Raw genomic sequence first — 17694 nt, 5'->3', positions numbered from 1 at the left:
CATGTATAACACTGAAACATGCTGAACTCGTAGTCCTACAATTTAACTAGTTGCATTTAAATAGTCACCAAATTACTTCTGCAAAACTCGTGTCCGTCCGGGATTTGAACCCGGGACCACTCGCACCCTAAGCGAGTATCATACCCCTAGACCAACGGACCATGTATGACACTGAAACATGCTCAACTCGTAGTCCTACAATTTAACTAGTTGCATTTAAATAGTCACCAATTTACTTCTGCAAAACTCGGGTCCAACCGGGATTTGAACCCGGGACCACTCGCACCCTAAGCGAGTATCATACCCCTAGACCAACGGACCATGTATGACACAGAAACATGCTCAACTCGTAGTCCTACAATTTAACTAGTTGCATTTAAATAGTCACCAAATTACTTCTGCAAAACTCGGGTCCGTCCGGGATTTGAACCCGGGACCACTCGCACCCTAAGCGAGTATCATACCCCTAGACCAACGGACCATGTATGAAACTAAAACATGCTCTACTCTTAGGCCTACCCTGTAGTTAGTTGCATTTAAATAGTCACTAAATTACCTCTGCAAAAACTCGGGTCCGTCCGGGATTTCAACCCGGGACCACTCACACCCTAAGCGAGTATCATACCCCTAGAGCAACAGATCATGAATGACTGCGAGACATGCTCAAGTCGTAGTCCTAAAATTTAACTAGTTGCATTTAAATAGTCACCAATTTACTTCTGCAAAACTCGGGTCCAACCGGGATTTGAACCTGGGACCACTCGCACCCTAAGCGAGTATCATACCCCTAGACCAACGGACCACTTATGAAATAAAACATGCTCAACTAATAGGCCTACCCTGTAGTTAGTTGCATTTAAATAGTCACTAAATTACCTCTGCAAAAACTCGGGTCCGTCCGGGATTTGAACCTGGGACCACTCGCACCCTAGGCGAGTATCATACCCCTAGACCAACGGACCACTTATGAAATAAAACATGCTCAACTCATAGGCCTACCCTGTAGTTAGTTGCATTTAAATAGTCACCAAATTACTTCTGCAAAACTCGTGTCCGTCCGGGATTTGAACCCGGGACCACTCGCACCCTAAACGAGTATCATACCCCTAGACCAACGGACCATGTATAACACTGAAACATGCTGAACTCGTAGTCCTACAATTTAACTAGTTGCATTTAAATAGTCACCAAATTACTTCTGCAAAACTCGGGTCCGTCCGGGATTTGAACCCGGGACCACTCGCACCCTAAGCGAGTATCATACCCCTAGACCAACGGACCATGTATGACACTGAAACATGCTCAACTCGTAGTCCTACAATTTAACTTGTTGCATTTAAATAGTCACCAATTTACTTCTGCAAAACTGGGGTCCAACCGGGATTTGAACCCGGGACCACTCGCACCCTAAGCGAGTATCATACCCCTAGACCAACGGACCATGTATGAAATTAAAACATGCTCTGCTCTTAGGCCTACCCTGTAGTTAGTTGCATTTAAATATTCACTAAATTACCTCTGCAAAAACTCAGGTCCGTCCAGGATTTGAACCTGGGACCACTCGCACCCTAAGCGAGTATCATACCCCTAGACCAACGGACCACTTATGAAATAAAACATGCTCAACTCATAGGCCTACCCTGTAGTTAGTTGCATTTAAATAGTCACCAAATTACTTCTGCAAAACTCGTGTCCGTCCGGGATTTGAACCCGGTACCACTCGCACCCTAAACTAGTATCATACCCCTAGACCAACGGACCATGTATAACACTGAAACATGCTGAACTCGTAGTCCTACAATTTAACTAGTTGCATTTAAATAGTCACCAAATTACTTCTGCAAAACTCGGGTCCGTCCGGGATTTGAACCCGGGACCACTCGCACCCTAAGCGAGTATCATACCCCTAGACCAACGGACCATGTATGACACTGAAACATGCTCAACTCGTAGTCCTACAATTTAACTTGTTGCATTTAAATAGTCACCAATTTACTTCTGCAAAACTGGGGTCCAACCGGGATTTGAACCCGGGACCACTCACACCCTAAGCGAGTATCATACCCCTAGACCAACAGATCATGAATGACTGCGAGACATGCTCAAGTCGTAGTCCTAAAATTTAACTAGTTGCATTTAAATAGTCACCAATTTACTTCTGCAAAACTCGGGTCCAACCGGGATTTGAACCTGGGACCACTCGCACCCTAAGCGAGTATCATACCCCTAGACCAACGGACCTCTTATGAAATAAAACATGCTCAACTCATAGGCCTACCCTGTAGTTAGTTGCATTTAAATTGTCACTAAATTACCTCTGCAAAAACTCGGGTCCGTCCGGGATTTGAACCCGGGACCACTCGCACCCTAAGCGAGTATCATACCCCTAGACCAACGGACCATGTATGACACTGAAACATGCTCAACTCGTAGTCCTACAATTTAACTTGTTGCATTTAAATAGTCACCAATTTACTTCTGCAAAACTGGGGTCCAACCGGGATTTGAACCCGGGACCACTCGCACCCTCAGCGAGTATCATACCCCTAGACCAACGTACCACTTATGAAATAAAACATGCTCAACTCATAGGCCCACCCTGTAGTTAGTTGCATTTAAATAGTCACTAAATTACCTCTGCAAAAACTCGGTTCCGTCCGCGATTTCAACCCGGGACCACTCACACCCTAAGCGAGTATCATACCCCTAGACCAACAGATCATGAATGACTGCGAGACATGCTCAAGTCGTAGTCCTAAAATTTAACTAGTTGCATTTAAATAGTCACTAATTTACTTCTGCAAAACTCGGGGCCGTCCGGGATTTGAACCCGGAACCACCCGCACCCAAAGCGAGTATCATACCCCTAGACCAACGGACCATGTATGACACTGAAACATGCTCAACTCGTAGTCCTACAATTTAACTAGTTGCATTTAAATAGTCACCAAATTACTTCTGCAAAACTCGGGTCCGTCCGGGATTTGAACCCGGGACCACTCGCACCCTAAGCGAGTATCATACCCCTAGACCAACGGACCATGTATGACACTGAAACATGCTCAACTCGTAGTCCTACAATTTAACTTGTTGCATTTAAATAGTCACCAATTTACTTCTGCAAAACTGGGGTCCAACCGGGATTTGAACCCGGGACCACTCACACCCTAAGCGAGTATCATACCCCTAGACCAACAGATCATGAATGACTGCGAGACATGCTCAAGTCGTAGTCCTAAAATTTAACTAGTTGCATTTAAATAGTCACCAATTTACTTCTGCAAAACTCGGGTCCAACCGGGATTTGAACCTGGGACCACTCGCACCCTAAGCGAGTATCATACCCCTAGACCAACGGACCTCTTATGAAATAAAACATGCTCAACTCATAGGCCTACCCTGTAGTTAGTTGCATTTAAATTGTCACTAAATTACCTCTGCAAAAACTCGGGTCCGTCCGGGATTTGAACCCGGGACCACTCGCACCCTAAGCGAGTATCATACCCCTAGACCAACGGACCATGTATGACACTGAAACATGCTCAACTCGTAGTCCTACAATTTAACTTGTTGCATTTAAATAGTCACCAATTTACTTCTGCAAAACTGGGGTCCAACCGGGATTTGAACCCGGGACCACTCGCACCCTAAGCGAGTATCATACCCCTAGACCAACGGACCATGTATGAAATTAAAACATGCTCTGCTCTTAGGCCTACCCTGTAGTTAGTTGCATTTAAATATTCACTAAATTACCTCTGCAAAAACTCAGGTCCGTCCAGGATTTGAACCTGGGACCACTCGCACCCTAAGCGAGTATCATACCCCTAGACCAACGGACCACTTATGAAATAAAACATGCTCAACTCATAGGCCTACCCTGTAGTTAGTTGCATTTAAATAGTCACCAAATTACTTCTGCAAAACTCGTGTCCGTCCGGGATTTGAACCCGGTACCACTCGCACCCTAAACTAGTATCATACCCCTAGACCAACGGACCATGTATAACACTGAAACATGCTGAACTCGTAGTCCTACAATTTAACTAGTTGCATTTAAATAGTCACCAAATTACTTCTGCAAAACTCGGGTCCGTCCGGGATTTGAACCCGGGACCACTCGCACCCTAAGCGAGTATCATACCCCTAGACCAACGGACCATGTATGACACTGAAACATGCTCAACTCGTAGTCCTACAATTTAACTTGTTGCATTTAAATAGTCACCAATTTACTTCTGCAAAACTGGGGTCCAACCGGGATTTGAACCCGGGACCACTCACACCCTAAGCGAGTATCATACCCCTAGACCAACAGATCATGAATGACTGCGAGACATGCTCAAGTCGTAGTCCTAAAATTTAACTAGTTGCATTTAAATAGTCACCAATTTACTTCTGCAAAACTCGGGTCCAACCGGGATTTGAACCTGGGACCACTCGCACCCTAAGCGAGTATCATACCCCTAGACCAACGGACCTCTTATGAAATAAAACATGCTCAACTCATAGGCCTACCCTGTAGTTAGTTGCATTTAAATTGTCACTAAATTACCTCTGCAAAAACTCGGGTCCGTCCGGGATTTGAACCTGGGACCACTCGCACCCTAAGCGAGTATCATACCCCTAGACCAACGGATCATGTATGGCACTGAAACATGCTCAACTCGTAGTCCTACAATTTAAATAGTTGCATTTAAATAGTCACCAAATTACTTCTGCAAAACTCGTGTCCGTCCGGGATTCGAACCCGGGACCACTCGCACCCTAAGCGAGTATCATACCCCTAGACCAACGGACCATGTATGACACTGAAACATGCTCAACTCGTAGTCCTACAATTTAACTAGTTGCATTTAAATAGTCACCAATTTACTTCTGCAAAACTCGGGTCCAACCGGGATTTGAACCCGGGACCACTCGCACCCTAAGCGAGTATCATAGCCCTAGACCAACGGACCATGTATGACACAGAAACATGCTCAACTCGTAGTCCTACAATTTAACTAGTTGCATTTAAATAGTCACAAATTTACTTCTGCAAAACTCGGGTCCAACCGGGATTTGAACCCGGGACCACTCGCACCCTAAGCGAGTATCATAGCCCTAGACCAACGGACCATGTATGACACAGAAACATGCTCAACTCGTAGTCCTACAATTTAACTAGTTGCATTTAAATAGTCACCAAATTACTTCTGCAAAACTCGGGTCCGTCCGGGATTCGAACCCGGGACCACTCGCACCCTAAGCGAGTATCATACCCCTAGACCAACGGACCATGTATGAAACTAAAACATGCTCTACTCACAGGCCTACCCTGTAGTTAGTTGCATTTAAATAGTCACTAATTTACTTCTGCAAAACTCGGGTTCGTCCGGGATTTGAACCCGGAACCACTCGCACCCAAAGCGAGTATCATACCCCTGGACCAACGGACCATGTATGACACTGAAACATGCTGAACTCATAGGCCTACCCTGTAGTTAGTTGCATTTATATAGTCACTAAATTACCTCTGCAAAAACTCGGGTCCGTCCGGGATTTGAACCTGGGACCACTCGCACCCTCAGCGAGTATCATACCCCTAGACCAACGTACCACTTATGAAATAAAACATGCTCAACTCATAGGCCCACCCTGTAGTTAGTTGCATTTAAATAGTCACTAAATTACCTCTGCAAAAACTCGGTTCCGTCCGCGATTTCAACCCGGGACCACTCACACCCTAAGCGAGTATCATACCCCTAGACCAACAGATCATGAATGACTGCGAGACATGCTCAAGTCGTAGTCCTAAAATTTAACTAGTTGCATTTAAATAGTCACTAATTTACTTCTGCAAAACTCGGGGCCGTCCGGGATTTGAACCCGGAACCACCCGCACCCAAAGCGAGTATCATACCCCTAGACCAACGGACCATGTATGACACTGAAACATGCTCAACTCGTAGTCCTACAATTTAACTAGTTGCATTTAAATAGTCACCAAATTACTTCTGCAAAACTCGGGTCCGTCCGGGATTTGAACCCGGGACCACTCGCACCCTAAGCGAGTATCATACCCCTAGACCAACGGACCATGTATCAAACTAAAACATGCTCTAATCATAGGCCTACCCTGTAGTTAGTTGCATTTAAATAGTCCCTAAATTACCTCTGCAAAAACTCGTGTCCGTCCGGGATTTGAACCCGGGACCACTCGCACCCTAAGCGAGTATCATACCCCTAGACCAACGGACCATGTATGAAATAAAACATGCTCAACTCATAGGCCTACCCTGTAGTTAGTTGCATTTAAATAGTCACCAAATTACCTCTGCAAAAACTTGGGTCCGTCCGGGATTTGAACCTGGGACCACTCGCACCCTAAGCGAGTATCATACCCCTAGACCAACGGACCATGTATGAAATAAAACATGCTCAACTCATAGGCCTACCCTGTAGTTAGTTGCATTTAAATAGTCACTAAATTACCTCTGCAAAAACTCGGGTCCGTCCGGGATTTGAACCTGGGACCACTCGCACCCTAAGCGAGTATCATACCCCTAGACCAACGGACCACTTATGAAATAAAACATGCTCAACTCATAGGCCTACCCTGTAGTTAGTTGCATTTAAATAGTCACTAAATTACCTCTGCAAAAACTCGGGTCCGTCCGGGATTTTAACCCGGGACCACTCGCACCCTAAGCGAGTATCATACCCCTAGACCAACGGATCATGTATGGCACTGAAACATGCTCAACTCGTAGTCCTACAATTTAAATAGTTGCATTTAAATAGTCACCAAATTACTTCTGCAAAACTCGTGTCCGTCCGGGATTTGAACCCGGGACCACTCGCACCCTAAGCGAGTATCATACCCCTAGACCAACGGACCATGTATGACACTGAAACATGCTCAACTCGTAGTCCTACAATTTAACTAGTTGCATTTAAATAGTCACCAATTTACTTCTGCAAAACTCGGGTCCAACCGGGATTTGAACCCGGGACCACTCGCACCCTAAGCGAGTATCATACCCCTAGACCAACGGACCATGTATGAAACTAAATCATGCTCTACTCATAGGCCTACCCTGTAGTTAGTTGCATTTAAATTGTCACTAAATTACCTCTGCAAAAACTCAGGTCCGTCCGGGATTTGAACACGGGACCACTCGCACCCTAAGCGTGTGTCATACCCCTAAACCTACAGATCATGAATGACTGCGAGACATGCTCAAGTCGTAGTCCTACAATTTAACTAGTTGCATTTAAATAGTCACCAATTTACTTCTGCAAAACTCGGGTCCGTCCGGGATTTGAACCCGGGACCACTCGCACCCAAAGCGAGTATCATACCCCTAGACCAACGGACCATGTATGAAATAAAACATGCTCAACTCATAGGCCCACCCTGTAGTTAGTTGCATTTAAATAGTCACTAAATTACCTCTGCAAAAACTCGGTTCCGTCCGCGATTTCAACCCGGGACCACTCGCACCCTAAGCGAGTATCATACCCCTAGACCAACGGACCATGTATAACACTGAAACATGCTGAACTCGTAGTCCTACAATTTAACTAGTTGCATTTAAATAGTCACCAAATTACTTCTGCAAAACTCGTGGCCGTCCGGGATTTGAACCCGGGACCACTCGCACCCTAAGCGAGTATCATACCCCTAGACCAACGGACCATGTATGACACTGAAACATGCTCAACTCGTAGTCCTACAATTTAACTAGTTGCATTTAAATAGTCACCAATTTACTTCTGCAAAACTCGGGTCCAACCGGGATTTGAACCCGGGACCACTCGCACCCTAAGCGAGTATCATACCCCTAGACCAACGGACCATGTATGACACAGAAACATGCTCAACTCGTAGTCCTACAATTTAACTAGTTGCATTTAAATAGTCACCAAATTACTTCTGCAAAACTCGGGTCCGTCCGGGATTTGAACCCGGGACCACTCGCACCCTAAGCGAGTATCATACCCCTAGACCAACGGACCATGTATGAAACTAAAACATGCTCTACTCTTAGGCCTACCCTGTAGTTAGTTGCATTTAAATAGTCACTAAATTAACTCTGCAAAAACTCGGGTCCGTCCGGGATTTCAACCCGGGACCACTCACACCCTAAGCGAGTATCATACCCCTAGACCAACAGATCATGAATGACTGCGAGACATGCTCAAGTCGTAGTCCTAAAATTTAACTAGTTGCATTTAAATAGTCACCAATTTACTTCTGCAAAACTCGGGTCCAACCGGGATTTGAACCTGGGACCACTCGCACCCTAAGCGAGTATCATACCCCTAGACCAACGGACCACTTATGAAATAAAACATGCTCAACTAATAGGCCTACCCTGTAGTTAGTTGCATTTAAATAGTCACTAAATTACCTCTGCAAAAACTCGGGTCCGTCCGGGATTTGAACCTGGGACCACTCGCACCCTAAGCGAGTATCATACCCCTAGACCAACGGACCACTTATGAAATAAAACATGCTCAACTCATAGGCCTACCCTGTAGTTAGTTGCATTTAAATAGTCACCAAATTACTTCTGCAAAACTCGTGTCCGTCCGGGATTTGAACCCGGGACCACTCGCACCCTAAACGAGTATCATACCCCTAGACCAACGGACCATGTATAACACTGAAACATGCTGAACTCGTAGTCCTACAATTTAACTAGTTGCATTTAAATAGTCACCAAATTACTTCTGCAAAACTCGGGTCCGTCCGGGATTTGAACCCGGGACCACTCGCACCCTAAGCGAGTATCATACCCCTAGACCAACGGACCATATATGACACTGAAACATGCTCAACTCGTAGTCCTACAATTTAACTTGTTGCATTTAAATAGTCACCAATTTACTTCTGCAAAACTGGGGTCCAACCGGGATTTGAACCCGGGACCACTCGCACCCTAAGCGAGTATCATACCCCTAGACCAACGGACCATGTATGAAATTAAAACATGCTCTACTCTTAGGCCTACCCTGTAGTTATTTGCATTTAAATAGTCACTAAATTACCTCTGCAAAAACTCAGGTCCGTCCGGGATTTGAACCTGGGACCACTCGCACCCTAAGCGAGTATCATACCCCTAGACCAACGGACCACTTATGAAATAAAACATGCTCAACTCATAGGCCTACCCTGTAGTTAGTTGCATTTAAATAGTCACCAAATTACTTCTGCAAAACTCGTGTCCGTCCGGGATTTGAACCCGGGACCACTCGCACCCTAAACTAGTATCATACCCCTAGACCAACGGACCATGTATAACACTGAAACATGCTGAACTCGTAGTCCTACAATTTAACTAGTTGCATTTAAATAGTCACCAAATTACTTCTGCAAAACTCGGGTCCGTCCGGGATTTGAACCCGGGACCACTCGCACCCTAAGCGAGTATCATACCCCTAGACCAACGGACCATGTATGACACTGAAACATGCTCAACTCGTAGTCCTAAAATTTAACTAGTTGCATTTAAATAGTCACCAATTTACTTCTGCAAAACTCGGGTCCAACCGGGATTTGAACCTGGGACCACTCGCACCCTAAGCGAGTATCATACCCCTAGACCAACGGACCTCTTATGAAATAAAACATGCTCAACTCATAGGCCTACCCTGTAGTTAGTTGCATTTAAATTGTCACTAAATTACCTCTGCAAAAACTCGGGTCCGTCCGGGATTTGAACCCGGGACCACTCGCACCCTAAGCGAGTATCATACCCCTAGACCAACGGACCATGTATGACACTGAAACATGCTCAACTCGTAGTCCTACAATTTAACTTGTTGCATTTAAATAGTCACCAATTTACTTCTGCAAAACTGGGGTCCAACCGGGATTTGAACCCGGGACCACTCGCACCCTAAGCGAGTATCATACCCCTAGACCAACGGACCATGTATGAAATTAAAACATGCTCTGCTCTTAGGCCTACCCTGTAGTTAGTTGCATTTAAATATTCACTAAATTACCTCTGCAAAAACTCAGGTCCGTCCAGGATTTGAACCTGGGACCACTCGCACCCTAAGCGAGTATCATACCCCTAGACCAACGGACCACTTATGAAATAAAACATGCTCAACTCATAGGCCTACCCTGTAGTTAGTTGCATTTAAATAGTCACCAAATTACTTCTGCAAAACTCGTGTCCGTCCGCGATTTCAACCCGGGACCACTCACACCCTAAGCGAGTATCATACCCCTAGACCAACAGATCATGAATGACTGCGAGACATGCTCAAGTCGTAGTCCTAAAATTTAACTAGTTGCATTTAAATAGTCACTAATTTACTTCTGCAAAACTCGGGGCCGTCCGGGATTTGAACCCGGAACCACCCGCACCCAAAGCGAGTATCATACCCCTAGACCAACGGACCATGTATGACACTGAAACATGCTCAACTCGTAGTCCTACAATTTAACTAGTTGCATTTAAATAGTCACCAAATTACTTCTGCAAAACTCGGGTCCGTCCGGGATTTGAACCCGGGACCACTCGCACCCTAAGCGAGTATCATACCCCTAGACCAACGGACCATGTATCAAACTAAAACATGCTCTAATCATAGGCCTACCCTGTAGTTAGTTGCATTTAAATAGTCCCTAAATTACCTCTGCAAAAACTCGTGTCCGTCCGGGATTTGAACCCGGGACCACTCGCACCCTAAGCGAGTATCATACCCCTAGACCAACGGACCATGTATGAAATAAAACATGCTCAACTCATAGGCCTACCCTGTAGTTAGTTGCATTTAAATAGTCACCAAATTACCTCTGCAAAAACTTGGGTCCGTCCGGGATTTGAACCTGGGACCACTCGCACCCTAAGCGAGTATCATACCCCTAGACCAACGGACCATGTATGAAATAAAACATGCTCAACTCATAGGCCTACCCTGTAGTTAGTTGCATTTAAATAGTCACTAAATTACCTCTGCAAAAACTCGGGTCCGTCCGGGATTTGAACCTGGGACCACTCGCACCCTAAGCGAGTATCATACCCCTAGACCAACGGACCACTTATGAAATAAAACATGCTCAACTCATAGGCCTACCCTGTAGTTAGTTGCATTTAAATAGTCACTAAATTACCTCTGCAAAAACTCGGGTCCGTCCGGGATTTTAACCCGGGACCACTCGCACCCTAAGCGAGTATCATACCCCTAGACCAACGGATCATGTATGGCACTGAAACATGCTCAACTCGTAGTCCTACAATTTAAATAGTTGCATTTAAATAGTCACCAAATTACTTCTGCAAAACTCGTGTCCGTCCGGGATTTGAACCCGGGACCACTCGCACCCTAAGCGAGTATCATACCCCTAGACCAACGGACCATGTATGACACTGAAACATGCTCAACTCGTAGTCCTACAATTTAACTAGTTGCATTTAAATAGTCACCAATTTACTTCTGCAAAACTCGGGTCCAACCGGGATTTGAACCCGGGACCACTCGCACCCTAAGCGAGTATCATACCCCTAGACCAACGGACCATGTATGAAACTAAATCATGCTCTACTCATAGGCCTACCCTGTAGTTAGTTGCATTTAAATTGTCACTAAATTACCTCTGCAAAAACTCAGGTCCGTCCGGGATTTGAACACGGGACCACTCGCACCCTAAGCGTGTGTCATACCCCTAAACCTACAGATCATGAATGACTGCGAGACATGCTCAAGTCGTAGTCCTACAATTTAACTAGTTGCATTTAAATAGTCACCAATTTACTTCTGCAAAACTCGGGTCCGTCCGGGATTTGAACCCGGGACCACTCGCACCCAAAGCGAGTATCATACCCCTAGACCAACGGACCATGTATGAAATAAAACATGCTCAACTCATAGGCCCACCCTGTAGTTAGTTGCATTTAAATAGTCACTAAATTACCTCTGCAAAAACTCGGTTCCGTCCGCGATTTCAACCCGGGACCACTCGCACCCTAAGCGAGTATCATACCCCTAGACCAACGGACCATGTATAACACTGAAACATGCTGAACTCGTAGTCCTACAATTTAACTAGTTGCATTTAAATAGTCACCAAATTACTTCTGCAAAACTCGTGGCCGTCCGGGATTTGAACCCGGGACCACTCGCACCCTAAGCGAGTATCATACCCCTAGACCAACGGACCATGTATGACACTGAAACATGCTCAACTCGTAGTCCTACAATTTAACTAGTTGCATTTAAATAGTCACCAATTTACTTCTGCAAAACTCGGGTCCAACCGGGATTTGAACCCGGGACCACTCGCACCCTAAGCGAGTATCATACCCCTAGACCAACGGACCATGTATGACACAGAAACATGCTCAACTCGTAGTCCTACAATTTAACTAGTTGCATTTAAATAGTCACCAAATTACTTCTGCAAAACTCGGGTCCGTCCGGGATTTGAACCCGGGACCACTCGCACCCTAAGCGAGTATCATACCCCTAGACCAACGGACCATGTATGAAACTAAAACATGCTCTACTCTTAGGCCTACCCTGTAGTTAGTTGCATTTAAATAGTCACTAAATTAACTCTGCAAAAACTCGGGTCCGTCCGGGATTTCAACCCGGGACCACTCACACCCTAAGCGAGTATCATACCCCTAGACCAACAGATCATGAATGACTGCGAGACATGCTCAAGTCGTAGTCCTAAAATTTAACTAGTTGCATTTAAATAGTCACCAATTTACTTCTGCAAAACTCGGGTCCAACCGGGATTTGAACCTGGGACCACTCGCACCCTAAGCGAGTATCATACCCCTAGACCAACGGACCACTTATGAAATAAAACATGCTCAACTAATAGGCCTACCCTGTAGTTAGTTGCATTTAAATAGTCACTAAATTACCTCTGCAAAAACTCGGGTCCGTCCGGGATTTGAACCTGGGACCACTCGCACCCTAAGCGAGTATCATACCCCTAGACCAACGGACCACTTATGAAATAAAACATGCTCAACTCATAGGCCTACCCTGTAGTTAGTTGCATTTAAATAGTCACCAAATTACTTCTGCAAAACTCGTGTCCGTCCGGGATTTGAACCCGGGACCACTCGCACCCTAAACGAGTATCATACCCCTAGACCAACGGACCATGTATAACACTGAAACATGCTGAACTCGTAGTCCTACAATTTAACTAGTTGCATTTAAATAGTCACCAAATTACTTCTGCAAAACTCGGGTCCGTCCGGGATTTGAACCCGGGACCACTCGCACCCTAAGCGAGTATCATACCCCTAGACCAACGGACCATATATGACACTGAAACATGCTCAACTCGTAGTCCTACAATTTAACTTGTTGCATTTAAATAGTCACCAATTTACTTCTGCAAAACTGGGGTCCAACCGGGATTTGAACCCGGGACCACTCGCACCCTAAGCGAGTATCATACCCCTAGACCAACGGACCATGTATGAAATTAAAACATGCTCTACTCTTAGGCCTACCCTGTAGTTATTTGCATTTAAATAGTCACTAAATTACCTCTGCAAAAACTCAGGTCCGTCCGGGATTTGAACCTGGGACCACTCGCACCCTAAGCGAGTATCATACCCCTAGACCAACGGACCACTTATGAAATAAAACATGCTCAACTCATAGGCCTACCCTGTAGTTAGTTGCATTTAAATAGTCACCAAATTACTTCTGCAAAACTCGTGTCCGTCCGGGATTTGAACCCGGGACCACTCGCACCCTAAACTAGTATCATACCCCTAGACCAACGGACCATGTATAACACTGAAACATGCTGAACTCGTAGTCCTACAATTTAACTAGTTGCATTTAAATAGTCACCAAATTACTTCTGCAAAACTCGGGTCCGTCCGGGATTTGAACCCGGGACCACTCGCACCCTAAGCGAGTATCATACCCCTAGACCAACGGACCATGTATGACACTGAAACATGCTCAACTCGTAGTCCTAAAATTTAACTAGTTGCATTTAAATAGTCACCAATTTACTTCTGCAAAACTCGGGTCCAACCGGGATTTGAACCTGGGACCACTCGCACCCTAAGCGAGTATCATACCCCTAGACCAACGGACCTCTTATGAAATAAAACATGCTCAACTCATAGGCCTACCCTGTAGTTAGTTGCATTTAAATTGTCACTAAATTACCTCTGCAAAAACTCGGGTCCGTCCGGGATTTGAACCCGGGACCACTCGCACCCTAAGCGAGTATCATACCCCTAGACCAACGGACCATGTATGACACTGAAACATGCTCAACTCGTAGTCCTACAATTTAACTTGTTGCATTTAAATAGTCACCAATTTACTTCTGCAAAACTGGGGTCCAACCGGGATTTGAACCCGGGACCACTCGCACCCTAAGCGAGTATCATACCCCTAGACCAACGGACCATGTATGAAATTAAAACATGCTCTGCTCTTAGGCCTACCCTGTAGTTAGTTGCATTTAAATATTCACTAAATTACCTCTGCAAAAACTCAGGTCCGTCCAGGATTTGAACCTGGGACCACTCGCACCCTAAGCGAGTATCATACCCCTAGACCAACGGACCACTTATGAAATAAAACATGCTCAACTCATAGGCCTACCCTGTAGTTAGTTGCATTTAAATAGTCACCAAATTACTTCTGCAAAACTCGTGTCCGTCCGGGATTTGAACCCGGTACCACTCGCACCCTAAACTAGTATCATACCCCTAGACCAACGGACCATGTATAACACTGAAACATGCTGAACTCGTAGTCCTACAATTTAACTAGTTGCATTTAAATAGTCACCAAATTACTTCTGCAAAACTCGGGTCCGTCCGGGATTTGAACCCGGGACCACTCGCACCCTAAGCGAGTATCATACCCCTAGACCAACGGACCATGTATGACACTGAAACATGCTCAACTCGTAGTCCTACAATTTAACTTGTTGCATTTAAATAGTCACCAATTTACTTCTGCAAAACTGGGGTCCAACCGGGATTTGAACCCGGGACCACTCACACCCTAAGTGGTTCTGCACAACTTTCTTTTGTCTCAAGAAAAACATCTGAAAAAAGCCCAAAAGGTTTACTGCCCACCAGGTTATGCAGACTTCACGGATAGTTTGGGACGTTACCGCTACGGTACTTGGAATGACGAACCTGACAATGCCTTTCATAATATCCAAGGAACAACGGCTAGAAATTCTACAGAAAAAGCGAAGCAGTGTAGAAACAAGTACACAGAATACTTTTGGTCTGAAGAAGGATCATTTCCTTGGCAGTGGGACATGCCTGGTGTTACAAAAGAATGAAATTACCATATAATAATTACCTTAAGATTTGCTATGAGGATTATAGTAAATCTTTTCACAAAACATTTTCTGTTCGTGGCATTAAATACGATCTTTTATTTTCAAAACATTTTTAATCACTATTTGTGTGGTACAATAAAACCTAATTTACGCATCATTTGCTGCATCTCTTGATTTTGCAATAAATTCATCCACGACAGCTAGTAAATTTTGTTCACATTCTCTTTGCAATGTTGGGTGTACCTCTGATAGCAAATCTGCCAAGTATTTTCAAAATCGATGCGATCTACTTTCCATATTTTTTTCGCATTTGTGAGCAATGGACGCCGCTATGAACCTAAAACAAACACATTTGGGTAAAATGAGGTTACAGCATGACTATGAAATGTATACGTACTGATCCATTTTAGTAATTTCATTCACTATATCATCATCGCTATCATTTTCGGGACGACGTTTTCTTTTTTTATTGGGTTTAGCGGTTGATGCCCTAGTGTTGGACGTTTGTGGTACATTTTCTTCAACTGACGTTTCGTTGATTCTGTTTGTATAAAAGGCATCTATCTTATCTGCTTGCATAGACGTTGAGGGTACAGGTTCATCCACATTATTTATGCAACTGTTATCGTTGTTATTGCCATTGTTGTCGTCTTCTATTCCCATTGCAGCAAATGTCTAATAAGTTTTGAAATAAATTAGTTCTATACTATTTGCTAATTAAGCCTTAAGTAAATATTTCGCTACCCTGTTTTCTTCTTCACCATCATTCATGTTCACAGCTTCCAAGTTGCAGGATGTGCTATTAATCAGTTGTTTCGATATACTTCATTTAGGTCCAACACAAATTGTTAAATGATACCTACTCACGACGCGTTATAACATCTTTTAAAAACAGAAGTTGCTTGAAGAATGGCCACTTAATTAGATTCATGTCTTCATCGGCAATGTATTCTTGTCCTGATTTTTTTTTACTCACAGCATGGAAATTATTCCGAAACTGATCTTTCAAATACTTCCACATATTTTTGACTTCTTTGACTATAAACACCATAATTTTTAGCAAGGTTCACTTAGCATATAGTCTTTTTTGGTCAAACACTTCTCAACCCACGAGTTAACTGAGATATATTTGTCGAATTTAGCCTGTGGGAAGTGTTCAACCAAACACGTTAATATCATTTAATATAATATTAATTACCTGTCATTGTCATTTCCCTGGCAATGGCTTCCCATTTTACGTTTTGTAGGTCCCTATCGCGATAATTAATATTGGATTTGTCCCAAATCTCCGAGTAGTCACGAATTATATTAATTAACTGTTCCTTTCTTTCCGTGTCCTTTTTTCTATTATTGGCTTTTAAAATTTTTTCATGTTCTTTTTTTTCTTTTAAAGACATCTTTATTTCTATACCGTCAAATTACTCTCAAAATCAAGCATGAATGACTAGCAGACGATGAGCAATTAACCGCCGACCATGCGCCGAGTCGCCGACTAAACAAATGCTTGTCATTGGATAGCAAAACTCACGTGACATTCCGATTAGGCTGAACTCGTGCGAGAAAATCTACCTTGGCAGATCGCGAGCTTATTCGGAAAATCAGCTTCATCTCTAGGCAAAAGCTCGTTCAAGTGATATTCTCGCGGGCATGTGAACGGTCATGCGAGAAACAGAAACACGGGTCAGCTTCATCTCTCATCTTTCAGCTTTATATTCTCGCGCTTGTGTAAACGAGCCTTTACTCTACCAGCCCTTTACCGACGATTTACCGTTCCTATACTAAAAAGCCGCGAAATCGTCGGATTAAGCGCGGCTTTAGGTAGGCATAATGACGCCGACATATAGTCGGCCAACAGTAGTTTTATAGTAGCCTCAAAACAGTAGGGAAACCGGCGGGCCGTCGTCCCTCCAGGCAGACATTTCGACTTTCAAACTATTACTCTCCCGACTTATTAGTGACTTTTTACCAACTCGTCGGTAACACACAAAGCCGACCATGTAGGCCCTACGTCGGCAGTGCTACCAGGGTAAGGTGTATGTAAATTTTCAGCCTTCTGCGTAAAGTGGTTTGGGCTGCGCGTTGATCATCAATTACTGACAGTTATTCAGTCAGGTTTTAAACTTAAATAGTCAGGCTATAACTTTAAATCAATATTCAAGTAAAGTTTTGTATCATGAAGCACAAAATCAAATCAAAGGAAATTAAATGGGTGATTATATTAGGCTTGCAAAAGAAATTATAAGTTTTGTAATAATTTTAACTAGCCGCAAGCTAGACGATCGAAACATCACCATCAAGTGTTTTAAGAATCTTGAACCAACTAACTTCTTCAATGTTAGGATGATCTGCACTGGTATGTTATCGATTGGGCGTGTTATCAAAACAGCATTGTC

The 17694-nt window shown here is 44.2% G+C and overlaps 56 non-coding genes across 56 annotated transcripts; all 56 read right to left on the bottom strand.

Moving 5' to 3' along the window:
• Nucleotides 1–88: 88 nt before the first annotated feature.
• On the bottom strand, nucleotides 89–161 carry TRNAP-AGG (transfer RNA proline (anticodon AGG)). The gene has a single exon. It is a non-coding gene; the product is annotated as a tRNA-Pro (tRNA).
• Nucleotides 162–249: 88 nt separating this feature from the next.
• Nucleotides 250–321, bottom strand: TRNAP-AGG (transfer RNA proline (anticodon AGG)). The gene has a single exon. It is a non-coding gene; the product is annotated as a tRNA-Pro (tRNA).
• Nucleotides 322–409: 88 nt separating this feature from the next.
• Nucleotides 410–481, bottom strand: TRNAP-AGG (transfer RNA proline (anticodon AGG)). Its single transcript has one exon. It is a non-coding gene; the product is annotated as a tRNA-Pro (tRNA).
• A 409-nt stretch (nucleotides 482–890) lies between these two features.
• Nucleotides 891–962, bottom strand: TRNAP-AGG (transfer RNA proline (anticodon AGG)). Its single transcript has one exon. It is a non-coding gene; the product is annotated as a tRNA-Pro (tRNA).
• An 86-nt stretch (nucleotides 963–1048) lies between these two features.
• On the bottom strand, nucleotides 1049–1121 carry TRNAP-AGG (transfer RNA proline (anticodon AGG)). Its single transcript has one exon. It is a non-coding gene; the product is annotated as a tRNA-Pro (tRNA).
• Nucleotides 1122–1209: 88 nt separating this feature from the next.
• TRNAP-AGG (transfer RNA proline (anticodon AGG)) lies at nucleotides 1210–1281 on the bottom strand. Its single transcript has one exon. It is a non-coding gene; the product is annotated as a tRNA-Pro (tRNA).
• Nucleotides 1282–1369: 88 nt separating this feature from the next.
• On the bottom strand, nucleotides 1370–1441 carry TRNAP-AGG (transfer RNA proline (anticodon AGG)). The gene has a single exon. It is a non-coding gene; the product is annotated as a tRNA-Pro (tRNA).
• An 89-nt stretch (nucleotides 1442–1530) lies between these two features.
• On the bottom strand, nucleotides 1531–1602 carry TRNAP-AGG (transfer RNA proline (anticodon AGG)). Its single transcript has one exon. It is a non-coding gene; the product is annotated as a tRNA-Pro (tRNA).
• A 247-nt stretch (nucleotides 1603–1849) lies between these two features.
• On the bottom strand, nucleotides 1850–1921 carry TRNAP-AGG (transfer RNA proline (anticodon AGG)). Its single transcript has one exon. It is a non-coding gene; the product is annotated as a tRNA-Pro (tRNA).
• A 408-nt stretch (nucleotides 1922–2329) lies between these two features.
• Nucleotides 2330–2401, bottom strand: TRNAP-AGG (transfer RNA proline (anticodon AGG)). The gene has a single exon. It is a non-coding gene; the product is annotated as a tRNA-Pro (tRNA).
• A 568-nt stretch (nucleotides 2402–2969) lies between these two features.
• TRNAP-AGG (transfer RNA proline (anticodon AGG)) lies at nucleotides 2970–3041 on the bottom strand. Its single transcript has one exon. It is a non-coding gene; the product is annotated as a tRNA-Pro (tRNA).
• A 408-nt stretch (nucleotides 3042–3449) lies between these two features.
• Nucleotides 3450–3521, bottom strand: TRNAP-AGG (transfer RNA proline (anticodon AGG)). Its single transcript has one exon. It is a non-coding gene; the product is annotated as a tRNA-Pro (tRNA).
• Nucleotides 3522–3609: 88 nt separating this feature from the next.
• TRNAP-AGG (transfer RNA proline (anticodon AGG)) lies at nucleotides 3610–3681 on the bottom strand. Its single transcript has one exon. It is a non-coding gene; the product is annotated as a tRNA-Pro (tRNA).
• Nucleotides 3682–3770: 89 nt separating this feature from the next.
• TRNAP-AGG (transfer RNA proline (anticodon AGG)) lies at nucleotides 3771–3842 on the bottom strand. Its single transcript has one exon. It is a non-coding gene; the product is annotated as a tRNA-Pro (tRNA).
• Nucleotides 3843–4089: 247 nt separating this feature from the next.
• Nucleotides 4090–4161, bottom strand: TRNAP-AGG (transfer RNA proline (anticodon AGG)). The gene has a single exon. It is a non-coding gene; the product is annotated as a tRNA-Pro (tRNA).
• Nucleotides 4162–4728: 567 nt separating this feature from the next.
• Nucleotides 4729–4801, bottom strand: TRNAP-AGG (transfer RNA proline (anticodon AGG)). The gene has a single exon. It is a non-coding gene; the product is annotated as a tRNA-Pro (tRNA).
• Nucleotides 4802–5209: 408 nt separating this feature from the next.
• TRNAP-AGG (transfer RNA proline (anticodon AGG)) lies at nucleotides 5210–5281 on the bottom strand. The gene has a single exon. It is a non-coding gene; the product is annotated as a tRNA-Pro (tRNA).
• Nucleotides 5282–6010: 729 nt separating this feature from the next.
• Nucleotides 6011–6082, bottom strand: TRNAP-AGG (transfer RNA proline (anticodon AGG)). The gene has a single exon. It is a non-coding gene; the product is annotated as a tRNA-Pro (tRNA).
• Nucleotides 6083–6170: 88 nt separating this feature from the next.
• TRNAP-AGG (transfer RNA proline (anticodon AGG)) lies at nucleotides 6171–6243 on the bottom strand. Its single transcript has one exon. It is a non-coding gene; the product is annotated as a tRNA-Pro (tRNA).
• An 88-nt stretch (nucleotides 6244–6331) lies between these two features.
• TRNAP-AGG (transfer RNA proline (anticodon AGG)) lies at nucleotides 6332–6403 on the bottom strand. The gene has a single exon. It is a non-coding gene; the product is annotated as a tRNA-Pro (tRNA).
• Nucleotides 6404–6491: 88 nt separating this feature from the next.
• TRNAP-AGG (transfer RNA proline (anticodon AGG)) lies at nucleotides 6492–6563 on the bottom strand. The gene has a single exon. It is a non-coding gene; the product is annotated as a tRNA-Pro (tRNA).
• Nucleotides 6564–6810: 247 nt separating this feature from the next.
• TRNAP-AGG (transfer RNA proline (anticodon AGG)) lies at nucleotides 6811–6883 on the bottom strand. The gene has a single exon. It is a non-coding gene; the product is annotated as a tRNA-Pro (tRNA).
• An 88-nt stretch (nucleotides 6884–6971) lies between these two features.
• TRNAP-AGG (transfer RNA proline (anticodon AGG)) lies at nucleotides 6972–7043 on the bottom strand. The gene has a single exon. It is a non-coding gene; the product is annotated as a tRNA-Pro (tRNA).
• Nucleotides 7044–7292: 249 nt separating this feature from the next.
• TRNAP-UGG (transfer RNA proline (anticodon UGG)) lies at nucleotides 7293–7364 on the bottom strand. Its single transcript has one exon. It is a non-coding gene; the product is annotated as a tRNA-Pro (tRNA).
• A 248-nt stretch (nucleotides 7365–7612) lies between these two features.
• Nucleotides 7613–7685, bottom strand: TRNAP-AGG (transfer RNA proline (anticodon AGG)). Its single transcript has one exon. It is a non-coding gene; the product is annotated as a tRNA-Pro (tRNA).
• Nucleotides 7686–7772: 87 nt separating this feature from the next.
• On the bottom strand, nucleotides 7773–7844 carry TRNAP-AGG (transfer RNA proline (anticodon AGG)). The gene has a single exon. It is a non-coding gene; the product is annotated as a tRNA-Pro (tRNA).
• Nucleotides 7845–7932: 88 nt separating this feature from the next.
• TRNAP-AGG (transfer RNA proline (anticodon AGG)) lies at nucleotides 7933–8004 on the bottom strand. Its single transcript has one exon. It is a non-coding gene; the product is annotated as a tRNA-Pro (tRNA).
• Nucleotides 8005–8413: 409 nt separating this feature from the next.
• TRNAP-AGG (transfer RNA proline (anticodon AGG)) lies at nucleotides 8414–8485 on the bottom strand. Its single transcript has one exon. It is a non-coding gene; the product is annotated as a tRNA-Pro (tRNA).
• An 86-nt stretch (nucleotides 8486–8571) lies between these two features.
• Nucleotides 8572–8644, bottom strand: TRNAP-AGG (transfer RNA proline (anticodon AGG)). Its single transcript has one exon. It is a non-coding gene; the product is annotated as a tRNA-Pro (tRNA).
• Nucleotides 8645–8732: 88 nt separating this feature from the next.
• TRNAP-AGG (transfer RNA proline (anticodon AGG)) lies at nucleotides 8733–8804 on the bottom strand. Its single transcript has one exon. It is a non-coding gene; the product is annotated as a tRNA-Pro (tRNA).
• Nucleotides 8805–8892: 88 nt separating this feature from the next.
• Nucleotides 8893–8964, bottom strand: TRNAP-AGG (transfer RNA proline (anticodon AGG)). The gene has a single exon. It is a non-coding gene; the product is annotated as a tRNA-Pro (tRNA).
• An 89-nt stretch (nucleotides 8965–9053) lies between these two features.
• Nucleotides 9054–9125, bottom strand: TRNAP-AGG (transfer RNA proline (anticodon AGG)). The gene has a single exon. It is a non-coding gene; the product is annotated as a tRNA-Pro (tRNA).
• Nucleotides 9126–9372: 247 nt separating this feature from the next.
• Nucleotides 9373–9444, bottom strand: TRNAP-AGG (transfer RNA proline (anticodon AGG)). Its single transcript has one exon. It is a non-coding gene; the product is annotated as a tRNA-Pro (tRNA).
• Nucleotides 9445–9692: 248 nt separating this feature from the next.
• Nucleotides 9693–9764, bottom strand: TRNAP-AGG (transfer RNA proline (anticodon AGG)). The gene has a single exon. It is a non-coding gene; the product is annotated as a tRNA-Pro (tRNA).
• An 88-nt stretch (nucleotides 9765–9852) lies between these two features.
• TRNAP-AGG (transfer RNA proline (anticodon AGG)) lies at nucleotides 9853–9924 on the bottom strand. Its single transcript has one exon. It is a non-coding gene; the product is annotated as a tRNA-Pro (tRNA).
• An 89-nt stretch (nucleotides 9925–10013) lies between these two features.
• TRNAP-AGG (transfer RNA proline (anticodon AGG)) lies at nucleotides 10014–10085 on the bottom strand. The gene has a single exon. It is a non-coding gene; the product is annotated as a tRNA-Pro (tRNA).
• Nucleotides 10086–10492: 407 nt separating this feature from the next.
• TRNAP-AGG (transfer RNA proline (anticodon AGG)) lies at nucleotides 10493–10564 on the bottom strand. Its single transcript has one exon. It is a non-coding gene; the product is annotated as a tRNA-Pro (tRNA).
• Nucleotides 10565–10652: 88 nt separating this feature from the next.
• TRNAP-AGG (transfer RNA proline (anticodon AGG)) lies at nucleotides 10653–10725 on the bottom strand. Its single transcript has one exon. It is a non-coding gene; the product is annotated as a tRNA-Pro (tRNA).
• Nucleotides 10726–10813: 88 nt separating this feature from the next.
• On the bottom strand, nucleotides 10814–10885 carry TRNAP-AGG (transfer RNA proline (anticodon AGG)). The gene has a single exon. It is a non-coding gene; the product is annotated as a tRNA-Pro (tRNA).
• Nucleotides 10886–10973: 88 nt separating this feature from the next.
• Nucleotides 10974–11045, bottom strand: TRNAP-AGG (transfer RNA proline (anticodon AGG)). Its single transcript has one exon. It is a non-coding gene; the product is annotated as a tRNA-Pro (tRNA).
• Nucleotides 11046–11292: 247 nt separating this feature from the next.
• Nucleotides 11293–11365, bottom strand: TRNAP-AGG (transfer RNA proline (anticodon AGG)). Its single transcript has one exon. It is a non-coding gene; the product is annotated as a tRNA-Pro (tRNA).
• An 88-nt stretch (nucleotides 11366–11453) lies between these two features.
• Nucleotides 11454–11525, bottom strand: TRNAP-AGG (transfer RNA proline (anticodon AGG)). The gene has a single exon. It is a non-coding gene; the product is annotated as a tRNA-Pro (tRNA).
• Nucleotides 11526–11774: 249 nt separating this feature from the next.
• Nucleotides 11775–11846, bottom strand: TRNAP-UGG (transfer RNA proline (anticodon UGG)). Its single transcript has one exon. It is a non-coding gene; the product is annotated as a tRNA-Pro (tRNA).
• Nucleotides 11847–12094: 248 nt separating this feature from the next.
• TRNAP-AGG (transfer RNA proline (anticodon AGG)) lies at nucleotides 12095–12167 on the bottom strand. Its single transcript has one exon. It is a non-coding gene; the product is annotated as a tRNA-Pro (tRNA).
• Nucleotides 12168–12254: 87 nt separating this feature from the next.
• TRNAP-AGG (transfer RNA proline (anticodon AGG)) lies at nucleotides 12255–12326 on the bottom strand. The gene has a single exon. It is a non-coding gene; the product is annotated as a tRNA-Pro (tRNA).
• An 88-nt stretch (nucleotides 12327–12414) lies between these two features.
• TRNAP-AGG (transfer RNA proline (anticodon AGG)) lies at nucleotides 12415–12486 on the bottom strand. The gene has a single exon. It is a non-coding gene; the product is annotated as a tRNA-Pro (tRNA).
• A 409-nt stretch (nucleotides 12487–12895) lies between these two features.
• On the bottom strand, nucleotides 12896–12967 carry TRNAP-AGG (transfer RNA proline (anticodon AGG)). Its single transcript has one exon. It is a non-coding gene; the product is annotated as a tRNA-Pro (tRNA).
• An 86-nt stretch (nucleotides 12968–13053) lies between these two features.
• TRNAP-AGG (transfer RNA proline (anticodon AGG)) lies at nucleotides 13054–13126 on the bottom strand. The gene has a single exon. It is a non-coding gene; the product is annotated as a tRNA-Pro (tRNA).
• Nucleotides 13127–13214: 88 nt separating this feature from the next.
• On the bottom strand, nucleotides 13215–13286 carry TRNAP-AGG (transfer RNA proline (anticodon AGG)). Its single transcript has one exon. It is a non-coding gene; the product is annotated as a tRNA-Pro (tRNA).
• An 88-nt stretch (nucleotides 13287–13374) lies between these two features.
• TRNAP-AGG (transfer RNA proline (anticodon AGG)) lies at nucleotides 13375–13446 on the bottom strand. The gene has a single exon. It is a non-coding gene; the product is annotated as a tRNA-Pro (tRNA).
• Nucleotides 13447–13535: 89 nt separating this feature from the next.
• TRNAP-AGG (transfer RNA proline (anticodon AGG)) lies at nucleotides 13536–13607 on the bottom strand. The gene has a single exon. It is a non-coding gene; the product is annotated as a tRNA-Pro (tRNA).
• Nucleotides 13608–13854: 247 nt separating this feature from the next.
• Nucleotides 13855–13926, bottom strand: TRNAP-AGG (transfer RNA proline (anticodon AGG)). The gene has a single exon. It is a non-coding gene; the product is annotated as a tRNA-Pro (tRNA).
• Nucleotides 13927–14174: 248 nt separating this feature from the next.
• TRNAP-AGG (transfer RNA proline (anticodon AGG)) lies at nucleotides 14175–14246 on the bottom strand. The gene has a single exon. It is a non-coding gene; the product is annotated as a tRNA-Pro (tRNA).
• An 88-nt stretch (nucleotides 14247–14334) lies between these two features.
• TRNAP-AGG (transfer RNA proline (anticodon AGG)) lies at nucleotides 14335–14406 on the bottom strand. Its single transcript has one exon. It is a non-coding gene; the product is annotated as a tRNA-Pro (tRNA).
• Nucleotides 14407–14495: 89 nt separating this feature from the next.
• Nucleotides 14496–14567, bottom strand: TRNAP-AGG (transfer RNA proline (anticodon AGG)). Its single transcript has one exon. It is a non-coding gene; the product is annotated as a tRNA-Pro (tRNA).
• Nucleotides 14568–14814: 247 nt separating this feature from the next.
• TRNAP-AGG (transfer RNA proline (anticodon AGG)) lies at nucleotides 14815–14886 on the bottom strand. The gene has a single exon. It is a non-coding gene; the product is annotated as a tRNA-Pro (tRNA).
• Nucleotides 14887–17694: the final 2808 nt, after the last annotated feature.

This window comes from Phalangium opilio, unplaced genomic scaffold, assembly GCF_054372755.1.
Source record: "Phalangium opilio isolate 3A_F unplaced genomic scaffold, DU_Popi_V2 ptg000098l_1, whole genome shotgun sequence".
Classification (NCBI taxonomy): domain Eukaryota; kingdom Metazoa; phylum Arthropoda; class Arachnida; order Opiliones; family Phalangiidae; genus Phalangium; species Phalangium opilio.
The sequence above is the reverse complement of the archived record's forward strand: the minus strand, read 5'-3'. Positions and strand labels throughout refer to the sequence as shown.